Source organism: Varroa jacobsoni, unplaced genomic scaffold (assembly GCF_002532875.2).
Source record: "Varroa jacobsoni isolate VJ856 unplaced genomic scaffold, vjacob_1.0 scaffold_1430, whole genome shotgun sequence".
NCBI lineage: Eukaryota > Metazoa > Arthropoda > Arachnida > Mesostigmata > Varroidae > Varroa > Varroa jacobsoni.
Window position 1 is genome coordinate 302,812 of NW_019214332.1, and position 24,838 is coordinate 327,649.

Here is a 24,838-nt window from a genome sequence, read left to right on the forward strand (position 1 = left end):
ATTTTTCGCAGCTGGGACTTGTAACAGCAGGTGGCTATAGAAGGAACTTTGTTTCCAACATGTTCGACGCTTATTAAGCGAGTACTTCAGTCAGCTGGTTTAGCCTAACCACAGGACTATTAATAAACTTAAGTTGCATTTAGCAGATAATTACGATGTACAAGCTGACGTGAGTAAGTGGTCGGTGACAACATTCTACGAAAATTCGTTTTCATTCTTTTATTTGTTTTTGCCGCGGGACGGATGTCTAACTTTTCTGCTTTGTTACCACCTGGAGAAAAACGATCTTGCCAACGTAAACAGCCTATATCTAACAGATGTCTTCAGCTTGATTCTGCTTAACTAACGTGAGTTCGAACGTGAGTTTGTATTGACTTAATACAAACTATTCAAGGCGCTGGGGACGTGTTTTCGATCTCACTCTGCGTAAAGATCCTCATGAACAATGTCTACGTATAACAAGCTAGATTACTTAGCTTATTTCTAACAAATGGCTTGTATTACCCATACATACGTCCAGAACCAAAAACCAATGTGTGATTACTCCGACCTTAACCATTATAGCCCTCGTCCCTACTCCTGTGACCCGTTATCATGCAGTTGTTATTCAACTAAGTGCACCATGCTCACTGGAGAAGACTATAGGTGAAAAATTTTGCTTTATTTGGGTTTCCTTATTAAAATTAAATACATAGATATTCCGTTGCGTTATCGAATCATCATCTTTCAACAAATCAACTACACTGCTCCAGTGATTCCGTCACCTGATGTATTGGTTACTGCTATCACGATTAATACATTATTATTATTATAATTGAGATGTTCTACTACGATATTATAATTAGCTTGTAACTTAGTGATAGATGTCATGCTTCTTTCTCTATGAAGCTGTTAGTGTATTGGCGTTGACCTCTTACTCCTTTGCGGTTGTTCCGCCATTTTAAAACTATGCACTTTTATAACTCCAGGTTAATGTTTCCGGGTAATGTCCTGGAGAATAGAGACATGAGCATTTTTAAACAGTTGTCAACCCCACGGATAAGAAGAGAAATTGGTATCTTACAAAATGGTGTAGAGCTTCAAAAACCATGCTCAGTCTACATTTAGGTGTTTCACAGATCTCTAGCCATTGCGGCAGAGCTACTCGAAACGGGCCGTTTCTTCACGTCTACATTGGAATCTATGAGAAAGTTACTTCAATTTCCTTAACATAAAGAAGCTTTTCACAGACGGCCCGTTTCCAACTTAAGCTGTCTCGTCACGTTACGCGCGAAACATTTCAGAAACTGTTAGTTGGTATAAAGGTGGTCGGCACAAATTACACGTATGTATACAAGCATACAATGGATGTATTGTTAATACATGTTGAAAAATAAATGCATGAAGTGTTCCCCAAACTACATTGTTATGTGCAATCACCCGTTTAGGTGGATTATATTGTTATTTCAAGGAATATGTCTAACCTGATTTTGCCGTACCTAAATAACAGCAGCATCTGGAGACCTAATTAGCGGTCACGATAGTCATCTAAAGCTACATTCGATGGTGTTATGCATTGTTGGCTGTTAAGTATCCTTGAACCTGTACCATTGTGTGGTACTTGCTCTGTGTTATATCGATACAGAGGGATATCAAGCAACAGTGTCGAAAGGCTGGCTGTCAGCGTCTTCTGCCAGCGTACAAGATGACACGCGTGCAGAGATTTCGTTTGGAAAAGTCTCGCAAATAGGGATGGCGTCTGATGAAACAACCGTAAAAAAGTATACTATTTAACTGCGACATTGTAAAACTAAATAATGGTGAACTGCACAGCGTAGTATTTAAGGACGGCCTTGCATGGTATCTGGTAGACACCTATTTAACTTGCGAATTGCGGCCTGTGCCCTATTCAGAGATATATATGAAGTTTTCATCAATATAACTAAAGAACAGGTTTACTGCACTATGTGTCTGCTTACAAAAATCTGCGCTGGCGCTTTGAAAAGGGCAACGTGTCGCCGGTAGCGGTAGGTATACCTGTATGGAGCAATAAACATTGTTTGATCCTTTTTCATAGTAATGACGCAGGATATGTAACACACAAACAGATTTAAGTAAAAATTAGGAACTGCTACAGAATATAAAGTATGGTACATTCATATTCTGCCTTTTTCGCAGGTATTGTTATTATGATAGAACAAGCTAGTTTCTAGCGCCATTATCCTTATTAATTATCAAAGCAACAATTATTAACGTAATAAAGTACCTTTGTTCTTCTTAACGGCTTAATTTTACAATAACCGTTTCTGTCAAGCTGGCCAATCTCTCCAGGAAGATCGTTCGTGTACAGAATGTCTTAGCAGGTACGACACAAAGCACCTTTGCAAATGCGGCAGTCTGATATCGGTTCCGATGAAACCTTATCAGCTCTGTACAGACGGTTTAAAGAGAATAACTTCAGGTTTCTCAAGGGTGAGATGTGGTAACTTTTCAAGAAGGAGCGTCCACGCGTTTAATTTTATAAGTCTATGAGACACTATCCAAAGCTGTGTCGCTGGGTAGACGTCAGCGAGACGGTGGTTGAAAGGAAGCAATAGACCAATTACTATTTTGGACTGAGCAATTTTAGAGGGTTAGCTGGTCCTCAACGCTTTTCCCATTCAAATTAGATGTTTTTTAAGAAATCGACGCATCCTATTACACAGCATGTCTCAGAACTGTCTGTGCTTAGAAATTTGATTTACATCCTTTTGGCATCTTCACTTTCTTATGCTACACAGTTTCGTTGAATTTTATTTACGCACCTGGAAAATCATTGGTCATACTCAATTACGTGGAACTGTTCACGTAATTTGGATTGATAACTGATTTACAATAATCACAAAGCGCATACATTTTTCCAATTCAGCAGACGCAAATTACCCGTGTTGCTTTTCTAGATATGTCTAATGCCGTTCCTCTCTCTTTAGGAGTCGTCTCTTCAATTACAATTTTTTGCAGAAGCGATTTTTGCTAGGGTTTTTTTCCGAAAGCAAAGCCATACTAAGGGCATTGAGGATACTAAATATTATAGCCTAAAAAAGTAATCACCTAATCAATTTTCATTGTCATTTTTTTATTTTATTAACGGTACAAGTTTCCTACTTTGTTTGTACATTGTGATGCTTAGCTCAAATGGCTAAAAATTCATCTTTCCATATTAGTTTAATGCGCTATCTACAACTTTATAATGGCAGCGGGCAATATAGCTGTTTAAAGAGTAGGAGAAAAGATTCGGCATCACTCGACCGATGAGCAATAGAGGCGATTGCTTGGAAAACCGAACAATTTTTCTGAAGCCTCGAATAGATCACACGTTCATGAATGACACCTGCAAAGAAAGCCTTTACAGACAAATCGGTCACTTCACTTTACGGGGAGACGCATCGCATATTTCTAAACAGGCTCGGTATAAAAATGGCTGCGAATGATGAGCTCCATCAGATGGAAGAAGTGCATTGACGCATTGTGTCAGCGTTACAAATGTTACGGACGGAACCGTCATATTTCAAAAACTATGTACTCTCGAAAGCGACGCTAGGCGGGACAGTAAACGAGTTTAGAGAACGCATGAATCAGTGTGCGAAACGCTGTGCATATAAGCATACTGGATGGAAGGTGCTGAAAGACATGTTGGTATAATGGGTCCGCCTCATAATGGCACGAAAATCGCTATTTCGTGTTGGAGATCAACGACAAAAGCTAACAACAGGGCTAGTGGTGCAAATCCTAGAAACAAACAAAAAGAATGAACGAGCTTTGCAAGTAATAGAGAAATATGGACAAAAAACACTACGGAACAGCAGACAGTCGAAAGACGTAGCCGTCGTAAAGTCCCGGCGCAGCAAGGGAGAAGACTAAAAGAATATGGACGAAGCATGACGCATAAAACATTAGTGTATACTCATGAGTCGAAACGGTGTGCCATGAATGTGGGAGCTTGCGTTCATAAAGTAGGATACGTGGCAAAGAGAGTTCCGTGTATGCCGCTTTAAGCAAGGACAGAACCACATAATCAGGACAGCCCGGCGAAAAAAGGCGTAAAGGATAGCCACAGAATAAATCGACCTTCCAACCAGCCGCTGTTTTTGTTTACCAGAGCCTGAGTACGTTTTTTGCTTTAAGGTCAGCTAACTACGACGTTAATCGTCGCTTTAGATGAATAGGACATTTTCTAGTTGCCATATCTCATTTAGTGGCTGGTCCAATCTATATGTGGCGAACAACCACATGCATTGCTTGGGATCTGGGCTAACCTTATGACTGCGGTCGTCAGTAAGACACGCAATATCAAGGTATTCTCTCCTTCTAACGTTATGATGCTAATTTATGCACTGCATTGTAACTCTCGACATCCTGGTGTCGCGTACTCTGATTTGCATATAATTCCTTTTTGCGTTTACTTAACCGGCGCGGAAGTCGTAGGTGTTTCAAGCGTAGATGAGGTCATTTGAGGATAAGGGGCTGCTCTAATGTGAAAGTCCGCGTCCCGTGACATGTCAATACAGAAATTCATCTACATTAACTTAGCAAAATATATCCCTTCTTACGTTTACTGAATTTCCGACATGAAACATTTTTTTTCTTCATTATAACACTTGAACTTTGAATACACGCACGGCTAATTCAAGAAGTCGTGTATAAGCTAGTTTCTAAACCACACTCAGAGACGCAGTCGTCTATAGGTAGTTCCATAATATTCTAGTGCATATTTTAAAGCTTGAGCATTATACCTGCCAGAGAGATTTTGAGACGCGCACTCCGAGATTCGCGACAAAAGGAACGTGATTTCTGAAAATTGACAACAATTGTTGTCCCTAAGGAGAACGTGCTGCAAAGCCGCAGGTTGCAACTTGTCGGGCACCCACTGGTCCACGAAAGATATGCTGAACAGAATTGCGCCAGTTATCTGGCAATTACTATAAAGAGTAAAGAAATCTAATTGTTTGTTCAATTATATTACAGATCTAATCATCAAATGGGTTCGTGCTCGTTCTCAGCGCACACTCATCGCGTTTATATACTTGGATTATTTATATAGTTGACAAATATGCAACAGTTCGATCTAGTATAACCATTTCGCATGACGACTTCTGCGGCGGCTGAGCAAAGCTCGAGGTTGATCGGCACATTGACTTTTCTGAATTGGAGAAGGAAAATCAACTAAGCTCGGTGCGTCGCTCGATACCTCTTCGTTGAACCTCCCATAAGCCCCATGTCAATACCGTACACTATGTATTACCCCAGTGTTGGCAACGCTTAATAAGGAGCTGCTCCGTCGAGGGGTATTGTGCACCTATTGACGGTCCAAAGCGGAAATGCATTATTATTATTATTATTATTTATTGTAAAAATATACTTGCTGAGCCTATTTTAACAGACAGAAATTGCAAACTCTTGCACTACCAAGTCATTTTGCCCCTATATATTTATATTTAGGGGTTTTCGTATAAAGGAGCTTAAGTCAAGTCTAAATTAGTTAAAAGCGACGAAGATCTTGAAAATAAGTGATATAAGTAACAGTTTTCTTTGAAGTAAGATCTTCTGTTTACCTAAGTTCGTTCATTAAGTTGGATCTAGCTAATCTTACTGTTGTATTTTCCCGTAGCCTTTAAGCGCTCTTGCCTTATGGCGTTTAGCATCTGTACGACAGAGCAAAAAGATCCTGCTAGACAACGTTAAAAGCTATACTGTTAAGGCAAGAATTTTTACCGCTAGACGGCGCTAATTAGCTCGTTGAAATAGTACGTACATTGTACGGTTCCCATTCGGGAGGTGAGGTTTTTGCAAGCCGTTTCCTGGCGAAAATAGTACCGCTTCATTTTGAAGATAGCTTATTATAGCGGAACCAGTTATTAACGCTTTCAAAATCGCTGGAAGCGTTACAGGTCGCATTGTGACAGATTAATATCATCGTTCGATCTCTCTTTTGTCGATCGTTGATGTCATTTATCTCTCTTCACCGTATTTGTACGCTCACCGAAAATCTTGTTCACCGTATTCCAATCAGCTCATAAAAGTATCTTTTTCAAACGAAGTCAATATTTGCTATTCATGATTGATTGATGTTCTAGTTGTTGATTGATTAGCTCCCGGCAATGGCAGTAGTAAACTCGAGAGAAATCTGTTCGCGCCCCGTTTTTTCCTAATGATAAAAATAATTTTTACTTATACATATCTGTTCTATCGATTAGCAACGTGCAGCTGATACAAATTATGCAGCTGTCCTTCATCATAGATTCATCCGTTCGAGCCCTCTCGTACCTGGAAATTCCGCCTAGTTGAGTTGTTCATTGTGAGTAATCGTAATTGAATAGTGCTTTTGTGCACGTCACTATCAACGTTAACATACTCCTACGAAGCGATACGTAACTAGATAAAGTTGATATGTTGAAGTACGTGGACGAATATCTTCTTCTACAGAATAACATCCATGTATTTTACATGGCTATTAGCAGCATTATTGGATAGAGTCAGCTTTGATGCGGGTAAACTTTCGGTAAAACGCTTCTCTCTGAAAGAGGAGCAAGCAAAATCAGAATCTAAGGACAAATTTGCGGCTTAATTAAAATGGGGCCCAAACTCGCCCTATCGAATGGTGGCCTCTCTCACAACGAAAACAGTCGTAGAAACAACCACAAAGATACCAACGACAGACAACATAGGCCAGCAGAAGGCCGGTCGGCGCACTTAACGTTTGCTTTTACCGGGCGTTATTCTTAAACGTGGCTCGAGCTTGCCAAGTTGATTTTCTGCCCCGATGCCTTCTTGGCTTTAGACCACGCTGTGCTTCTTCTTAATATTTTTTTGGCGGTCTGGCTTAATCTTGTCCGCTGATCCAAGGGCTATTTTGTTTCTTACGCCCCCAAAGCTGCGCCGATCGTATGGGTAGCTCTAGCAAGGGCGGTCTGTCATAAAAACGTTTATCCACCGACCGTGCTACTGTAGCCGCGATCGGCGTTTAAGCAAAATTCGATAATATTGGAAACGATTTTCATAGCTATTCGTTCAAAGAGATAACTTAATTTTCTTTAGCCCCGCGGCACAGGAAAACGAAAACGGGTTTATTTATTGCGGCCGAGCAGCTATGGGGACGTTGAAGTGTCGCACTGGCTGCTATGGTACGTTTTCGACCACGTTGCCGAAAATTGCGTGGCCCATTTTACGGGATCTACAGCGCTTTCTGCTAAATTGCTTTGTTCAATGAACATCTTTCTACTGGCAATCTTTTTCAACAGCGGAAAAACGCTTCACGCTTGGTTATGCTTGAGGATAAAGGAAAAAAGCCTTGCTCAGAGCGGAACGGCAAAGAAAATTATATCTGTTGGCTACAAAGCTGAAGCACTTTCTCGAAAATTTTACCGCTAACTTATCTGCTATCTGTCTGATATCGTTCGAGGACTCAGACATTTCGTCAAGGTCTCCTATACGGCGACGGTTTTGCCATCTACGAGACAAATTGTTTTCGGGTACAATGGATTCTGACTGGACTGAAGTTGCTTTACCTAGAGCCGGCCACGGTATCGCCTTGTATGCCACTTAGACACGTCATGGTGCCAGTGTTGATGACACAAAAGCGTCATTCATTGGTTCTGGCAACTATACTGCATTTATTTGTTTGACCTAAAGCTAGCACGGACCGGTAACTCCTTAGCGTATATATTCTGCCAAGTACCTACAAAAGCGATACTTTGCTTAGCTTACGGAGCATTCACAGTCGGCTCCATTGTGGTATTTTTAGCATCAGAACAAGTTTCTCATAATGCCCAACATGAATTCGCAAAGAGTAAATCAACAGCAGCACAGCTTCTGTCGTTAATCCAGGACAAAGCGTGCTATCGAAATCACTATGAAACATCTGATATTATTCACCTTGACCTTTGTAAAGCTTTTTACCGAATTGTTTACGTCTTGTTAATTGTGAATTTTGTTAAACAGGCACTTTATCAGCGCTTCACAAATCAGATAAAACTATCTGAGCAGTAGAAGTCCTTACATCAATATTAATGATACCTGTAATACTAGAATAACACGTTTTTGGGCTCTATTTGAAAGATCTTGTATCTGTGCTCTTCTATTTGGTATTTTTTTTTTTTTTTTTTTTTACTGTCGATACAAACGCTGTTCTTCCTGCTATCGTACGGCGTCATTGGATTAAAACTATATGTTGTATCCTACTATACGATTGCTACTATATAAACTATATGATTGCTCATTATTTCGGCAGGCCGTAAATGCTATGGCTATGTGGTGAGCCACCAGCGGCATAGTTATTTCTGTTCAGAAAAGATATATAATTAAAAATCCCTCATACTATATTAACTCTTGTGTATACAAATGTCTACATTCCCAAGTATGACGACCTCATACAAGGAAACAAATAGGTGCTATCAAACGAGTGCAGAATCGGTTACCTACAAGGTCACGTTTATATGCGTCCCATGCAGCTCTAGTCTATATCACCGGCCTATGTCTGACCTGAACAGACCATTTCAGTCGGTGATACATATCCGAGAAGACACACTGCCCAGCGAATACAATAAATACTTTTTGATACTTTAGTCGCTGAGAACTTCTGCGACACAGAGACCTGGAAAGAGATTGGCTGACCTACCTGTAATGTCGTAACTTGTTTGCTATCCACGGGCTGCATCAAACTTTTTGGGCAGTAGTCAACTATATGAATTCTGAAGTTGCAGACATTTGTGAGGGGTGTGACGCCTCTCTAGAAAACTTTGTATAATAAAATCGGCTACGTACGCCGGTTTGCAATATGGCGCAGATGATAAAGTTTGTACCCAATGCTTACGACCTTCCGTATTGCACGTATGCATTTGCAATAGACAGTAATTCAAATTCAGCTATAACAACTAAATATAGTTAGTTGTTATATTTTGAAGTAACGGAATTACTAAACTGAAAGAAAACGCTTAATTGTCCAAGTTTTCCGGGAACTTTCACGTTTTAAAGAAAAGGAAAAATATTCGTGGTAATAACCCTGAGGCTTCACTATACGCTAATATATGCTATTAAAGAATATGGAATAAGATTTAATAACGATTAGAATAAAGGTACTGATAATCACGAATTATAAGTTAATGGAACCGGGGAGTACTTTCGAACGCGGGGTCATAGAAACCACAGATAGCTCTCTAGCAAAGTGACCGACTTGATCCCCCAAAATCCTGATCTGCTATTATGTAACTAAAACAGTCTCGCCGCAACATAGTTTGAAAATTTCAAGTTTTACGCCTGATGTTGTTTCGAGGTATTGCTTCACATGTCTGGCTCTCATTTCGAAAAGAAATGTATCTAGCCTTAGTGTTAATCACACGTATATCTTCGTTTGGAAGCTCACGTGTCTCTAAATTTAGAAGATAAACAATTGATCACTATAATATAAAGGCTACGCCATCACATGGTGTTCTAGAGAGGACCGAGTTGGGTCGATTTCGTAAGGAAAATTAGCACAAAAATGGGCAAAAGCAACTAATATTTTTCGCCTCTAATTTATATATTGCAATTGTTTATATTGGACTTCCTCTGCAGATAGAACTTTTATCTGCTTATATAGGTGTTCGACTTAATCAAATTAATTAGACTATCTTTCTACGCAGCTGCCAATCAGTGATTTAAAACTAGCGAATAATTAGCCTCAATAAAAATAAAATATATACATACAATTACAAATTTGCTCTACACGTAAACGGTTTTCAAAAAACAGATACTAGAAAATTACATCAACTTGTTCCTTTTAAGGGGCGTGACCTGACTAGATACTCTGCCGGCCGAAGTGGTACGATGTTCTTGTTATTTTACCTTATAGTATAGTTATCCCTTTAGCTTTATTGGTAGTAAAAGTAAGATACTGCAGGAGGTGGGTTCCTGTGTCTCTAGAAGACACCTTTCAGGAAGAGTGTTCCGTTCCACTATTAGCGAATCAAGGGCACTGTAACAGGCCTCCAAGTTTGTGTGTCGTAAGATCAAAGACTCGGAAGAGCCGAGACACCGCAGAAGCGCGTGATTTACAGGGTCTAAGCATTCCTCGATTCCGCGTAGGTCCAACATGCTATCTGCATCATTACCCTAAAAAAAGACCAGGATAACAACCGCTGATAGGAGACGGGTCATCCGAAAGAGTGCGCCCGCACCCAAAACGGCAGCCAGACAAATAGGCATACCCAAACACCATATAGAAAGCGTAAAATATAGTATAAACCCGTGGAAATAGCCAAGTCAGGAGACAGGTTATAGGGCTCTACAAATGTACCTCAACTGGGCCGCGTTTTGCGATTAATCTGCTTCTATTTTTTATATAGATGAACTAACGTAGACATTAGAATTGTTCTCGGGAGCATTACCGTTGGCGTTATTTTTTTGCCAAAAGCATTTATGTTCAGGTTTTGTATTGTGTCTATGGAAGCCAGGACAAGCTGAACATCTTGTTAGTGCTTCGTGTGACTTCTTATGATGCGGTGAACTCACAATTGAAACACATGTTGATATAGAGGATAATATGCAGAAATAAAAATGCATATTGCAGTTGGCTGTCCTGGAGCTCTGTCAGGATAGTGTTGATTTTGACTCAAATGGAAGCAGTTTGTAATAGTTTTACATTATGGCCATTGTATGGTTGATGCCTATAAGCTTCGCATGGCTCAGTCAACGGAGAGCTAAAAGGGAAAAACCATACGTGGCAGTTGCTGTTCTCGAATAGATGGAGCTATCATAATTGCCAATGCGAATAATAATGGGACTGGTAAAATATTGGAGTACAGATTTCCACTTTCGAACCGTAACGTTTAATTATTATTAAAAAAAAAAAATGTTAGGGTTTAAAGGGCTCCGTGAGGAGTTGATGATAGAGTCTCTAACTTCAAGCCCGACTTAGACCAGAAGGATGGATCGCATCGCCGACACCCTGTCAATGAGAGCAACCTTTACCTAAGAGCTCTGTCACCTAAGTTTACTCTTGCGGTTCGTCAAAATTCTACATGTACGTCACCTCTCCTATGTAATATAAAGGCATTTAGTAATTTTGCTAAATCAGATTTCTGGGGCAATTATAAAAGTCGTCATGATCTTTGTCTTAGTTGAAAACCTTTTTTTTTTTTTTATCTAACAAAATACACAGCGCTCGGATTGTCCCGGATTTATTATTATATATTATTGTTGCTCCTTCGCCCGAGTTCCCTAGCTCCGTAGTCAGTTAATCAAAATGAAGAAATTTCTTGTTTTATGAAATACTCCTTGACGCGGGGTTCTTTTTGTCAAAATATTACCTCGAATAAGTGTTAACACCAAAAGTAATGTAATTTTCTGAAAGTAAATCGCTTTGCTCTTGTTTTTATTCAGTACTTGTTGTTATTCCTATAGTAACTAGCATCTATATCCCAAGTCATCCCATTCTGAGAAAGCCTGCCAAATAAACCTCGTTTGTTTTTGAAGGGTGTACGTTATTCTGGTGTTACCGCACACCGGTTGCTCATTCGCACAAACGAAAAAAATAGCGGTAAGATATGAAAAACGTAGCAGGAATCGCATAACATGGTCATCACATTCTGTTTATCCCACTCTTTGGCCAGTGTTGGATTACGTCTATGACAAATATGGCAACAATTGTCACGTCCAACAATCGAGGGTAGGGACCTTCGTTGGTAAGGCGACGAATTTCTCTTGTCGGTTTTCCAGACCTGATGATCGGCAAACCAATGCTGCAGGCAAGCTCGGCCGAGGAAAGACAAGTGGAAAGTAATGCACTACGTGATTTGGAATGCACTGAAAGGCTTCGCTAATCGGCGACGCTTGAGTCTTTACATAGACTTGACCGTTGTGCTTCTTTTTCGGACTAAACAGAAGAGTTCCATTCATTCCACGTATTTTCTATGGAGAAATGTCTATTTTAAGAACAGTACGCTACTGCATGCCTTTGACGTAAAAAGCTAGCTCTTGTCATCTAATTGTCTATGAATCAGCTAGAGGACACCAGAGATGTAAACAAGATGCTCGTCACAATTGCTATCTGTTTTTCGGAACATTTTGCTACTTATAGCACGCGAAAAGAGTCCTCGGAACTACCCCTTCGGTATAGCATCAAGATTTGTTCTTAGTAGAAGACCTAGCCGTGGCAGGTCTTGCCGGACCTCTAATGGACCTATAAAGTGATATGATAACTATATTTAAAAAAAAATTGATGTCTAGACGGGTAACATGTTGCTTTCTTTGGAAATCCTTTGCTTTTTCGCCCACGAATCACCTTTGCGCTAAACTATTCAAGATTGCGTTTCTGTTGTTTACATTATATGGATATTTATAAGTCTTTGCTGATACATGGCTCAGCAAAGATTTCCATTTATGCGCTCCACAAAACTTCACTGATCGCCTTTATAATTGGTTCGAGGACTTAGGACAAAGTCCTAAGTGAACGGTATTAGCGACGCCGTAGGTTGCCAGCCAATATTTGCCTACCTGTTAAGCCTTTACTGTGCTTACCGTAGATATGTGAAGTAGTACAGACTACTCGTAGAAGAATGTATCAAATGCATAGGTTAGCAAAAAGACAAGGATAAGAAGCTCAGGGTTACAATCAGACTAAATCAATAAAGTAGGGCAGAACAATAGAACATTAGAGCTGCAGTCAGTGAGTCGACAGCTCGAGTGAGTAATAATAAGGACACTGTTACGATACAAGTATGGCGTCGGGGGTGCATGGACGTGCGGGATCAAAAGGTTCTATCAAATAGAGAATAATAAAAATATATGTGTATGTACAGAAACGACGCACTCCTGTTTGAGAGAAGCTTTTTTCCATAAAATAATTGAATCAAAGTTACTTGCTCTGATTGTACCGAATCAACAATCAGTAATATCTTGACTTTTATAGAGAACTCGGTAAAATGGCGCCCTCCGAAACATTATCCAAAACTGACCTAACTGCCGAGAAACGTTTAGCCTAAACGAGGGTACGATTCAGTTGTAGCTTATTATAGGTATTATAATGAAAAGAACATTTTGGCAGCAGGCCATCCGATCAACTACGTACTGCTGTGCAGTAGATGTTTGTGTGATTTTACTACTGTGACTCAAATACACTAAAGTGCTTGCATACATTTATTTTCTAAAATCAGAACAATTGCTGGTTAATAGCAATGATAGTGACAAAAAACAGAATAATAAAGATACAAAGAGGCAAAGAACATGGTAAAAGTGTCTAAGCCTCCACTATTTTAGCCGACACAAAACTAGCTAGTGCGTGTTTCAGAGCTCAATCTAGCGACGTTCGATTTTTCTATCAGGTGACTAGAAAAAATATGCTGTTAGCCGTAGTACGTCTGTTATGCGGGTTAGCGTGTATAGGTTGACAAAAAAGCGCCTGTTTATTGGACCTATATACGTATATGTATATATACCTATAATACGGCGAATTTAGTAGTAGATAGTAAAACGGCATAAACAAAAAAGATACAGTCTTTAATTTGTATTTTAGTAAGCGACATTCCATCGTAGCGATCAGTAACGGTATTGGACGGTCCGAATATGGCATTTATGGCGGTGGGTGGCTGATCTGACTATCGTATCATTTCGATGGTTACCGCCTCAACAACAGCAGAATAACGATAATGAGGTACTGTTAGTGCAAAACCAGTTTGACACTTCATTAGGAATAAAATTTTTGGCTAGGCTCGACAAACGGACGGACAAACAGATAAACATCGAGACCCGTTTTGTCGGTACCAGATGTGATATCATATATACAAAAATATACCTGCACTAATATCGTCATTCCTCAGGTCTTGAACCCGTTACCAAGATTTCGAGTAGTTAGTTCCTTACTCTATTGCAACATATTCAGTTTATTAGTAGTAAGAGCTTCCATATTCCCTCGTTTTGTTCTATCATCGAGTGTTACGTATGGTATTTGCACGAACATGTTAGAAGGAAATGTTCTTCCGGGCCGTTGTTTTATACGGACGTAACAGAGATCTCGGCTGGAACGATAGCACATTGTTAGAAAGAAGCCTACTGAATTCTTCTGTGTGGGCCAAGAAACCAGATTGCACAGTATGGCGGCGTATGCCTATTCATGACGTGATGCTGCCTTTCATCTCTTATGCGAATGACGCAGAGTGTCTGGACTAAAAGTACGACGTTATCACAACGCCGACTTGGCCAGTGAAATCTACTGTGCCTTCGATTCGTAGCCGTAGTCTCTTGACTCAGCATGAAGCCTTGGTGAACGAGCTATAGAAGCGAACGCGATAGGATTCCTGCTTTCGCCTTTGAAACACTCCACCAGTGCAATAATTCCTCGACAGAACTGACACATCGGCAAGGGATACTATTGCAGCCATAATGTCGGATACCAAAGGTACTATTGAACATACGAGGAAAGAAACCCGGGCATAGACACACGGTTCGTTTCGCGCTGGGAACCAGCCGTCTAATGGAATACTTAACGGCGATACAGGACGTAAAACTCGACACATAAAGGATCTACGAAGAAAGGCAAATGTAGCGAAACTCTTACATAGTGTCTGCTTTAACGGCTAGTTTCCTGGTCTGCTGCATATCGTACTCAGATGGCTGGACGAGCGATTAGAGTAGTCTGATCTAAGTGACAACCACAGTCTTCGTTCGGGCCTAATAGGCTTCAGCTCTACACATTTCAAAGCCAAACGTTGAACGACCAATCGGACCTAGTCGGAATGCGGTCAGCATCCGATTCGCTCGCCATTTGAGCGCGAAATGAATCAGACAAGATAGAGTCGACAAATCCAGGGTGCTCTGCCCGGTAAACAAAAGCATAGAAGTATTCGATATATCCTACTGATTATGTGAGCCAAAAGACTAGGTGGCCATTTCGAATTACGAGTAACAATGGATATGATTTCATTTGGAGCACGATTCAAATCGTAAAAGCAATTTGATGCGTTCATTGTCATTTCTCTGACCCTATTCATAACAGGCATGCTTCAGGCAGGCTCGTTATAGCCGTCCCGTTTTATGGAGTAAGACCAGTCAATACGAATAGATGGAATGGCAGGAGCGGTTGGTGATTGTTAGGCCACATTATCTGCCCATTTTGATGTGGGAGAGATGCTTATTCGGCGAGAACCGTTCCCAGCACCATTTCATTTGGCGAGATTACACTCAAAAGAGCAAGGACAAATCGACCGTAGCCACCTTCGCAACGACCATCAATCAGCCTCAGCCTTTCTCCGATATTGTAGTCACAAAGAGATTGAACATGTCATTTCTTGTGGCAAGGCAATGGTATGGTATGTGTGTAATGCCGTAAGATGAATGAAAAAGGAATTGTTGAGGAACTTCTCGATGCTCGATTGCTGACTAGGCCTATATTTGGAGGCAACGTTAAGCAGTGCGTGGGATCACCTTATGCCACTACTCTAGTCACGCGAATGCTATTAAATGTTCAAATGTAGCTACTATTTTTACATAGATAGTATGGTGAGGGACAGGTAGCATAGAACATCTGAAGACCTTGTCTTTGCTGAGTGTCTCACACTTTGAGTTATGACCAGAATTCATCGGGATCACATGGGAACTGCTCCGGCAATATTTATTAGAATGCTGTAAATATGACTTTAGTTACATGAGCATCAAGTCTCACGTTAAACAGAGTATTCATATATCATATTCCGGAACGCTAGCCAACTTTGTCAGCTCTCGCAGTAAATGATTTGGGCCATCGCAGCGATGCTTTATTGAATTTCTGGGTAATTGCTTCCATAATGCCCATCAATAAACAAATTTTCCACATTTAGTTAGTCTCATATTGTTTAAAAAGGTACGTTACTAGAAGGCGTGCCCGGTTTTTTCCTGGTACTTTTGCTGATCTTAAAGCTTCTAAAAAGAGAAATAGTTTTGGATCTCCTCTAATACGCATATGTAGGAGTGACACCTAAATCGGCCCATGAATGTCTGTTCTGTTTGCCGCTATTATAGTAAGGTGTAATCAACAGAAAATTAGCTGAGATACTCTACGTTCTTCCTGCGAGATAGAGATTAAAAGATAGATAGCACACTAATTCCCGCCTGACGGAATGGTAAAACTGACGGAATAGTATTTTTTTTCAAGCTTCGGAAATATGACTTTACCTTAGTTTTTTTGCGTTTCCATTTCGATCGAGGTTCCTGCAAGAAACCTTCATGTTCAACCGTACAGCTTCGGGTCAAGCCCGCTTATACATGATGACAAGCAAGATCGGCCCTTGACAAAAATTCGAACACCGATGTAGGAATCGGCCTTACCGCTTGCGTGTTAAAGAGCGGAAGTTGCAATATGAACCAACCAACAAACGTGTGAGCGCCAACAGAAATTAAACAATACAAAATGTGCGAGGCCGATGAACGAAGAAACGTATACTTCTTGGGTGGCCATAAAATGTCATTACCATTATTCATACTATACAAGTTCGTTGTAAACGTACTATTAGACGCTGGGTAGATTTCACAGAAATCAAAGTTGTCAATTAGAGTCAGCTTAGAGATGTAATGGGCTGCGTTTGTGTTGGATTATTGTTAATTTATAATTAGGGGAGAACCTTCACCTATAAGGAACTCGTATTAAGAAAATGAAAGCCTTCCGTGAAAAGTAGCGATATTCTTGCTATACCTTTTTTTTCAGTCTGGATTAATAACGTATTAGTTTCTACTGACCTATGAACTTTACACAGTGTAAACTGGTTTAGGTTCTAATACTAGGTAATGGAACTCTTGGGCATCTACGTTATATCCGGAACATCTAGTTCAGCTAAAGCAAGCTGGTTCCGCGAAATTTAGCGCGGTATCCTTCTTGTTTTGGCTAAATAACATCAACGTAAAGATAGGACCATTTGAAACATGGAGCACTCATAGGCCCAGTGATTAAGGAAGGACTCATGCAGCGCCTTGCGCAACCTCTGTTCATCAAAGTCCATTTCGATGAGTATAGATTATGCGTAAGTGATGCTGCGAAAAGTTAACACGAAGCTTGAAGAATCGACTACGTTTCATAATATGTGAAAGCACAAAAAAAATGCAGACTTTTTGTAGTACATTAACGCGAGAAGAATAACATGAATCAGAGTATCGGATAGACATGCTTGTATTGAAGATTCGAAACGCAAACGTCGCGACGATGCATAGCTATGAATGATCGAAGTCAGTCGCCAAGAAGGAAGTCTTTGCGTAGGATCAACGCGACATATCAGCTCTAAGCACAACACGAGCAGAATGTCATGTTAGCATATCGTTCGTGTGGAAGATGTTGGCCTTCGCTGTACACTCGTTCTGCCATGTTTAGATGGTCTGATTACACGCATACTTTGCATTATAGGTTTGTATGCCTTTTAGGGCATAGGTAGGCTCGAGTTAATAAATATTCCTACTTATTCTGACTAAACAAGTCCTCTTCAATAATAGAACCGTCCTCTAGCACTGTACTTCTTATTGTGATATATTATAGAGATGTACTTGGTTATCATGAAGATGGGAATCTGACGCGAGCGACACATGAGTCCATATTTAATCTGAAGCCAGCATAAGCAATTTGGCATTAATTGGTCGTTCATTGATCAGTGTACGGATGATTAAGCCTGACGTGTCTATTATAAAGAGCTCCCAGATTAAGAGATTCCATGTGATACCATTTCTGTAAATATTTAATGATGAAGCGAAACGACCTTTGTGGGCTTTGCGTATCGAGTAGGACAAACTTCGGGTATTGTTTACATAATGCTTCTCTAGGCTTTTTCTCTGCCATTTGCTATCGAGTGAACGTTACTTAAAAGCCGTCTATTATAAATCTCATCTGTAGACCTCTGCCAGTTTTGTATTCATATGTTCTATTATACGAATATCGATTAAATGAAGAACAAAATATTATCAAGTGAATCTCTGTCGCATTAACCGGATAACCCTTGTTCAGAAAAAGGTTACAGGATGTGTCTTGTCTTCACGCTGTCAACATCAATAGTTTGTTCCTAATTCTACCTTCTGCTTGTGTAGCCACGCGCCTATCTATCCATAATCAATATTTGAATACGGTTATCATATTATGGACGTTTATGGAAATGGATGTACCTACATTGCATAAAAAAACTTCACGATTTAATTTGACGTATTAATGCAGCGTTCTTGAGCTCATTTAAATTAATTCAAGATAAAAATCCTCTTGAACCAATCATCGACCTTTCGTTCGTATACATTTTTGAACAGTCTTGGTTAATATTTATTCGAAGAAACCCTTTTCCATCGGAAGAAAAGACAGTGCAATAAGTATCTTTCAAATTAGATCGCACCTCCTTTCTGGGGATCGAGAACGCTTGAGTAGAAGATCCGCCGAGCTCCTATGTCATTCTGATCTTCCGGATGTCATCGTCACTATGAACGAGGAAGCGTCATCAGCGCTACGAACTACGAAAACGCGAGTTCAGCACGCGCTGATGCGGGGATGTAAATCGGGGTTAAAATTCTGGGCAGTTCATTGAGGCAGAAAATCAACTGTTGAGCGTTAAGGACTTAGAATCTTTCAGCGACGACGTTACTCATTTGATGAATTGCCCTTTTGGCCATATACACGTTTGCCTTATAACGCAAAATTTGACTAACGCAGCTAGAACCTTCACAAAGTAGGTCGCAAAATACACTAGGTGATGAAATGGCGGTATCTAGCTTTTTGACTTTACCTCTAGCTGGTTGCTGACTTGAAGCTTCAATTCAATGAGATTAGTCAGTTGGAAACAGTAAGAGCTCGCAGCTGTCGAACCTATTCAGAACAGTATACAGAGCGACAAATTTATGAAGATAGCGAAAGTAAGAACTCTATAGGAGCCGTCGTTTTCATAATGAAGTAAGTGAAGTAGGTGTACTTTAAGTGGCATCAAATATCTCGTTTCGAAAAGCAGAGCTTTGAAATGCACGTTGGTAGACAGCCAATAAACCGTTCATTCAAAACATCCTGGACGGCCAATGTAGTGTATCTTGTATATGCATATGTCATACCCACAATGATCATCAAATTTCATAGAAAACAATTGCTCTCTAAAAAGACCAGTGTCTTACTGTCCTTCAGAGAGGACCGCACTTTCCATCTGATGAATAAAGGCTGCTATCAAACGATCGCGTACTCTGCGGAGTAAGATTGCTGCAGTGCCTAGGCACAAGCTTCCGGGAGTGGCTGCATCGGATATTTCGGCAACCATACATAACGTATGTATTGATACGGCAAGATATCATAAGGGCAAGCGCAAATTATTTATGGTGAAATACGTACCAGTATCTTGTACAATTATTAAATAAATATCGTTCATTTTTGCACCAATATTACGCTACCATGGAGAGGTGCGAAGGAATCAGGATAAGATCTGAGGCCCAGGGTTCGAGCCCCAACTGGAACTCCATGACTCCTTTAAACTCGCTTAAGTGTATATATCACGTCACTGCACAGTTCAATTTGATCAGAGTTAATATACATTTATGTAGTGATTTACGTAGCACATATCGACGATCCCCAATTCGGAATATATAAAAAATTGTCTTTATGTCGAACGGGCAAAGCTATTCGGTAAAGATTTTTGTTGGGAACGCTTAGCCCTGTACAAAATAAGAATAGAAGAAAAGGATTTAGCAAGTAGCCTAACGACCCGATTCTAGACCCAAATAGATTTTAAGATTACATTCATATTTGAAGTATTGAACTGAAGAGAAAAGAATTAAAAAAATAATAATATACAATATTTCCTGCAAAAATTGGCTTAAGCATGGCATGGCAACGGATGGTTAAATAAAAAAAAATATGTACGAAAGGATTATCCGATTTTTCCTAAAACCATACCTGTAACCTCAACGTTTTTAGCACAAAAAAATGTGTCTTATAGAGCGCCCCATTCAACTACTGACTCTGTATGGGGGGTGCAGCATAAAATTCCTCTTAGTCCTTCACTTCCCGTGAGTGGAGGCTAGGGTCACTCAGCAGTTATGTACAGGTCAATGCATATGTACATATTCACGAAGCATAGCAAATAATCTAAAGAGGGATGCGAAAATGCAGTATCCTATTGTAACGTGGCGTTTGCTTTATTATTATCCTATTACCATCATTTTTAGATACAGCTACAGAGCTTCGGCCTGATTCTGTCCTTTCAGACCCTCTCCTATTAGCTGGCTGTGCCCGGCTGGCCTGCTTATCCGGTTACACAACGAAAGTTAGCACAGCTGCTTCAAGCTAAAGTTCGGCTAGCTTCTTAGCTAAACTTAACGATAGTAACGATCTACTAGGAAAAATGGCTAGAGAGCTTTACAGATAAAAGTCTATGACCTTGAAGATTTAAGTGAGCCAACGATGCTGGGGATCGCTGGGAAGGTACTGTTAGTACCAGCTGGCAGCGTTCTCTCTCTCTCTCTCTCTCGATTTAGCCTGATGGACCTAGTTAGGCCTTACCAAGCGGCCAAGCTGAAAACCAAACTAACACTTCTGTCCTCATCCACTGCCACTGTGGCCATTTGCATAGTCTCACGCTCTGCCTCGACTCCCGCCAATCAGCTGGCCAAACGAAGTCGGGGTGCTGTGGTGCTAAGTACCACTATGTGAATTTCGATTTTAAGAATGAACATATTAATCCGACGGAGAAGAGCTAGAAGCCGATTACTGGACACGAATGTGCCGCTAAAGAATCGACGAAACTAAGAAGACAGACTGGCTGGTCGCTGCTATATATATACAAAGTATTGCACTTGAATTGCGGCTTCTTTTCTATGTTTCTTTCTAGGATTGTATTCAAATAGAAACAGCTATACTTACGGAGTTTTTTCGGTATTTGTTAGAAGTGTCATTCAGGATAATCACTATTTACCACAAATATAGCTTGAGCGATTCGTCATTTTTGAAGTGTTTCTTCTTTGGTTTAAAGCGATATCGGGAAGTACAAACTCGTCGCTCAACCAAGCACACTCGTTACGACAAACATTGCATTAAGCTCTACCCAAATTTAGGTGCCGTTCTTCAGACTCTTGAGTTTACTACACTTCATAGAAGTCACTGACGGCAAAAAATTATCTTTGATAATGATGTGCTGATACCCAGATGGTCAAATTGTCTAGGAATCTGTGGAACTTGTCTAGGTCTTGAAAAGTGCCACTGTCCATGTATCGGTCCAAATCTCCATGAACGTCAAATGTATGGCTATATAGTTTGTCAACAAATTATTTAGCCATACATTTTAAACACACAGTTCATGGTAAAATTGCAGCTTTTTGTTTAATAAAAATTGTTTGATAATTCCTTATCGAGTTTCGAATACCTTTGATCAAATTAAATTTTTTATTTATTCAAAATTTGTCTGCAACGCTTAATTGTATGAAAATCTGTGCAGGTATTGAAGGTATTGGGGAAAACTCACTCCAAACATATAGACCGTATAATGTTGACGATGCAAACAACCATCCGCCGTGGAACAGAGCATCTTTTTGACTGAACCTATTCTGAAATTGTAATCTATATCCAAATAACATGTAACGAACAAGCAGTTTATCCTCGGTGTTTTTAAGTATTTAGTTTTTTTTTTTCAACGAGTAGAACCTTTTGGACCTAATGATGATCATATGAATTTCTATTCCGGTTTTCCCAATCATGTATAAATCTTCACTGTTTTGTTAGTGCAGTCTAAAGGAACTATTATTTCATTAGGTGTCTTTAGAATTCCTGCTCAGCTATCTTCAGGGTCAGTGAGCGCGTAGCGCTCGATGGCTTACTTTGCTGACGCACCATTTTTTCTTCCAAGACTTAATACACACTGTCGATTACGCTGATAAATAGTGCACTACAAGATTTCACATAGACCGTCAAACAATTCAATATGTTTGAAACATATTGTGTCTAATTCATAGGACACGCCAATACTACTAATCGTTTTGGCGATCAGCCTTTGGCAATGTGTTTCTAAACTTGGGATTAGCCGGTTAGTGTTTAATGTCGCTAGGTGATAGTCGCTGAACAAAGCCATTTCTCCTTTTTGTGCTGATTTTTCATGATCTTGTTATCAGCCATTATTTTCTATTATTCACAAGTTCTGTATCTAGCCAAAGCAGAGTACTAACAGCCTATGTGGCTACGCTCTTCATTCTTCGACTAGGACATGCGGTACTTCGAAAGGAAGTCGAGAAAGATCACACTGTAACGTTGCCTGACTCCGAATCCGAGTGTGGACACCTTACGGTCTAACTAGTACTGTTGACAACAAGGGCTGAGCATTGGTAAAGTAAAATCGTATAGTTGTGAAAGGTGACGACATAGCACGCGCTTATACATAGCTTATATTTATGCTTATATATAGGTTAATGAAATGATTCGTTATGTCAGCGAGGAATTGATGGCTTTTGTAGTGACATTCAGCGCCACCCTGCCCTGTCTGACCAAGAAGCTGAAGAAAACATGGCACCTGCTGATCTGTTAAGTGTAACGATTCAGTTATAGGGGGTATCCTGTGCACTCAGTCCCTACTATATGTACGAAACTTATTACTCAAATTTCTATTGATAGTAAGATTAAATGGTTCTACGACAAAGGCAACGCAATCCTTAAGAGCCAGCAGACAAATGATTACTGCCTCAGTTAACTAACTTCGTTTCAGCCGGATCACTTTCAGCATGAAATCTGTCCCAGCCCAGCGTCGAAATCAGAACATCTTTCTCGTCCCAAGAAGCAGGAAACAGCTGCAGACATACTATCTACCATACAAAATGATACATCTGTTTTCTAGTCAAGAATCGTCTGCTTGTGTACAATTCACTGCTTGCTCGTGGAAAGAGCGATCTAACAATTAGATTTCAAAACGAATCAATGTTACCAATTTGTGTCGGCTCGTCGGGTTGTGGAAAACTTTTGCCTAATCCTCACAGAGATTTAGTTAACAATCTGAACACAAATTTTGCTAACTACGACGTCGTCCAACGCTTATTAGATAGATAATAATTGTGGTCAAAATCACGTTAATCGTTGAAAAATTCTGGCTTATATTATGAACATTTATAACGCGAACAGGTATCCTCAATTTATATCGAGCTTTTTCGCAATTTACTAAATCAGAAGCAAAGTGTAGTTAGGTTAACGAAGGGTTTCGTTATGGAGTTTTCATTCGCAGTTTGCCTCACATATGAAATCGGTGCGTGTTGTGCCTCTCCGAACGTTCTTGCAGTATTTGACTTTGAAGATGCTAACGACCCTGTCGACTTGCTCCTGTTTTTCCGGGGCATCGAGATGGAAGCATCGGATGCTCCAGCTAGTCAAAAATCTATAAAGGGTGTCGCTGTGCGTGTTGAAGAACCGCTGGCACATAACGCTACACAGACCATAAAAAATAGGCCTCGCTCTTGTAGTACGGTCAAAATGAGCGCTTGCCATATCAACCATAGTGCCGGCCAGCTGCCGCAACATTCCAATGGTAGAGAAGTCTCTACTACCACCATTTGTCAAGGGTCGTAGAAGCTGTAAATGCTGCTAGGAAATCTCAACCTCGAGAAAGCCCATGTTGGTTCTGTTGGCCAACATGGCCTTTATAAGCAAGAAACCAATAGAGCCCACGTTGGCAGTTCTCACCACGGAGTATACGTAGTGCAAAGCGATATGAACTGATGTTGCGAGCCCGTGTCTTAGAGCCTGTTACAGAAGGTGACAAATAACGTAGTGCCTACAAAAAAGGGATCACGACCAGTGTTGTCTTGCAGAAACGCGCAAAGGCCTGTCGTCCATGAAACGCGCATCCGGTTTGATGTACTCCTACACTAATGAGGCCGGCGCTTGACGTCATCGCTGAAGTCTAGAGATATGTCCCTGTGGACCTATTTTCAGCTGAGGGACAAGTTACGATGAAACAACTTCGTGACGGCTTGGTGATCGACGACGACTAAGGTCAGCGTGCCAAAATACTACCTATTTTTTGCCTAAGCAACAATCCTGACGCAATATCATGTCGCTTATCAACAAAGCGACGTCCTTATTTCGCTATCAGGAAGTCTTTATCTAATATTGAAAAGAGGTGAAGTACGATCAGGTTGAAGATGTCATTAGTTTAGCTCGTTACTTACCTCGGATATATGATTGGCCTTACTACACTAAACATTATTACATTGACAAAAATATCGCACTTTTCCGATTGCTGGGCTGCTGCACTCGGTGAGATCCTTCATAATGCGCACCCACTGTCTCTGACCGATCCCGACGTGGTCTAATGTGGTGTGAATTTTTAGTTGAATCACGTAGTAGTATCAGCAAAAACTGCACGTCCATACATGATGGTAAATCTCACCCAGCTCGGTCGGCTGCTGTTTAAATATTTATGACAGGGACCAGATAATAGTGGGCTCGATGCCTAAAACTGTAAAAAAGCAACTTAAAGGACGAATAGTGTCCTGTCGGTAGCAACACTGCGAAAGATACCTAAAGGAGATTGAGTAACTCGTTTAGTAATGATGATGATTTGTTATGCAGCCTTGCTGCGGTAGATAAGATCCCCGGATTGAATGATACGGCAATACAGTGCTTTTATACAGTCGGCAGACAACTCTCCTAGTAGAAGGCTTAGTTATCCATTGTCGATCGACGCGTCGCAGTTACCGTTAGCCGAGGCACGTTTTCTGTAAAAAGCACCCTTCTTGCCTAGTAGAGCCGCTAACATGAGACAACTGCATCTCGCATTCGCAATGCGCGTAGGAGAGGTCGGCCATTTGTGTCATGTTACAAAGTGGCCTCTAGTTTTCAGGTTAACTTCAATAATATCTATTTTATGCTTATCTATACTTTTATTACTATTATTAGAAATAT

The 24,838-nt window shown here is 40.4% G+C and overlaps 1 long non-coding RNA gene across 3 annotated transcripts in view; it reads right to left on the reverse strand.

Annotated features, from left to right (window-relative positions):
- The window catches only part of LOC111270022 (uncharacterized), a 136,448-nt gene extending 111,922 nt beyond the window's left edge, over positions 1-24,526 (reverse strand). For all 3 annotated transcript variants that reach the window (XR_002686078.2, XR_002686077.2, XR_002686076.2), the window contains exon 1: positions 24,103-24,526. This is a non-coding gene — a long non-coding RNA (uncharacterized LOC111270022). The remainder of the gene's footprint in view (positions 1-24,102) is intronic.
- Positions 24,527-24,838: the final 312 nt, after the last annotated feature.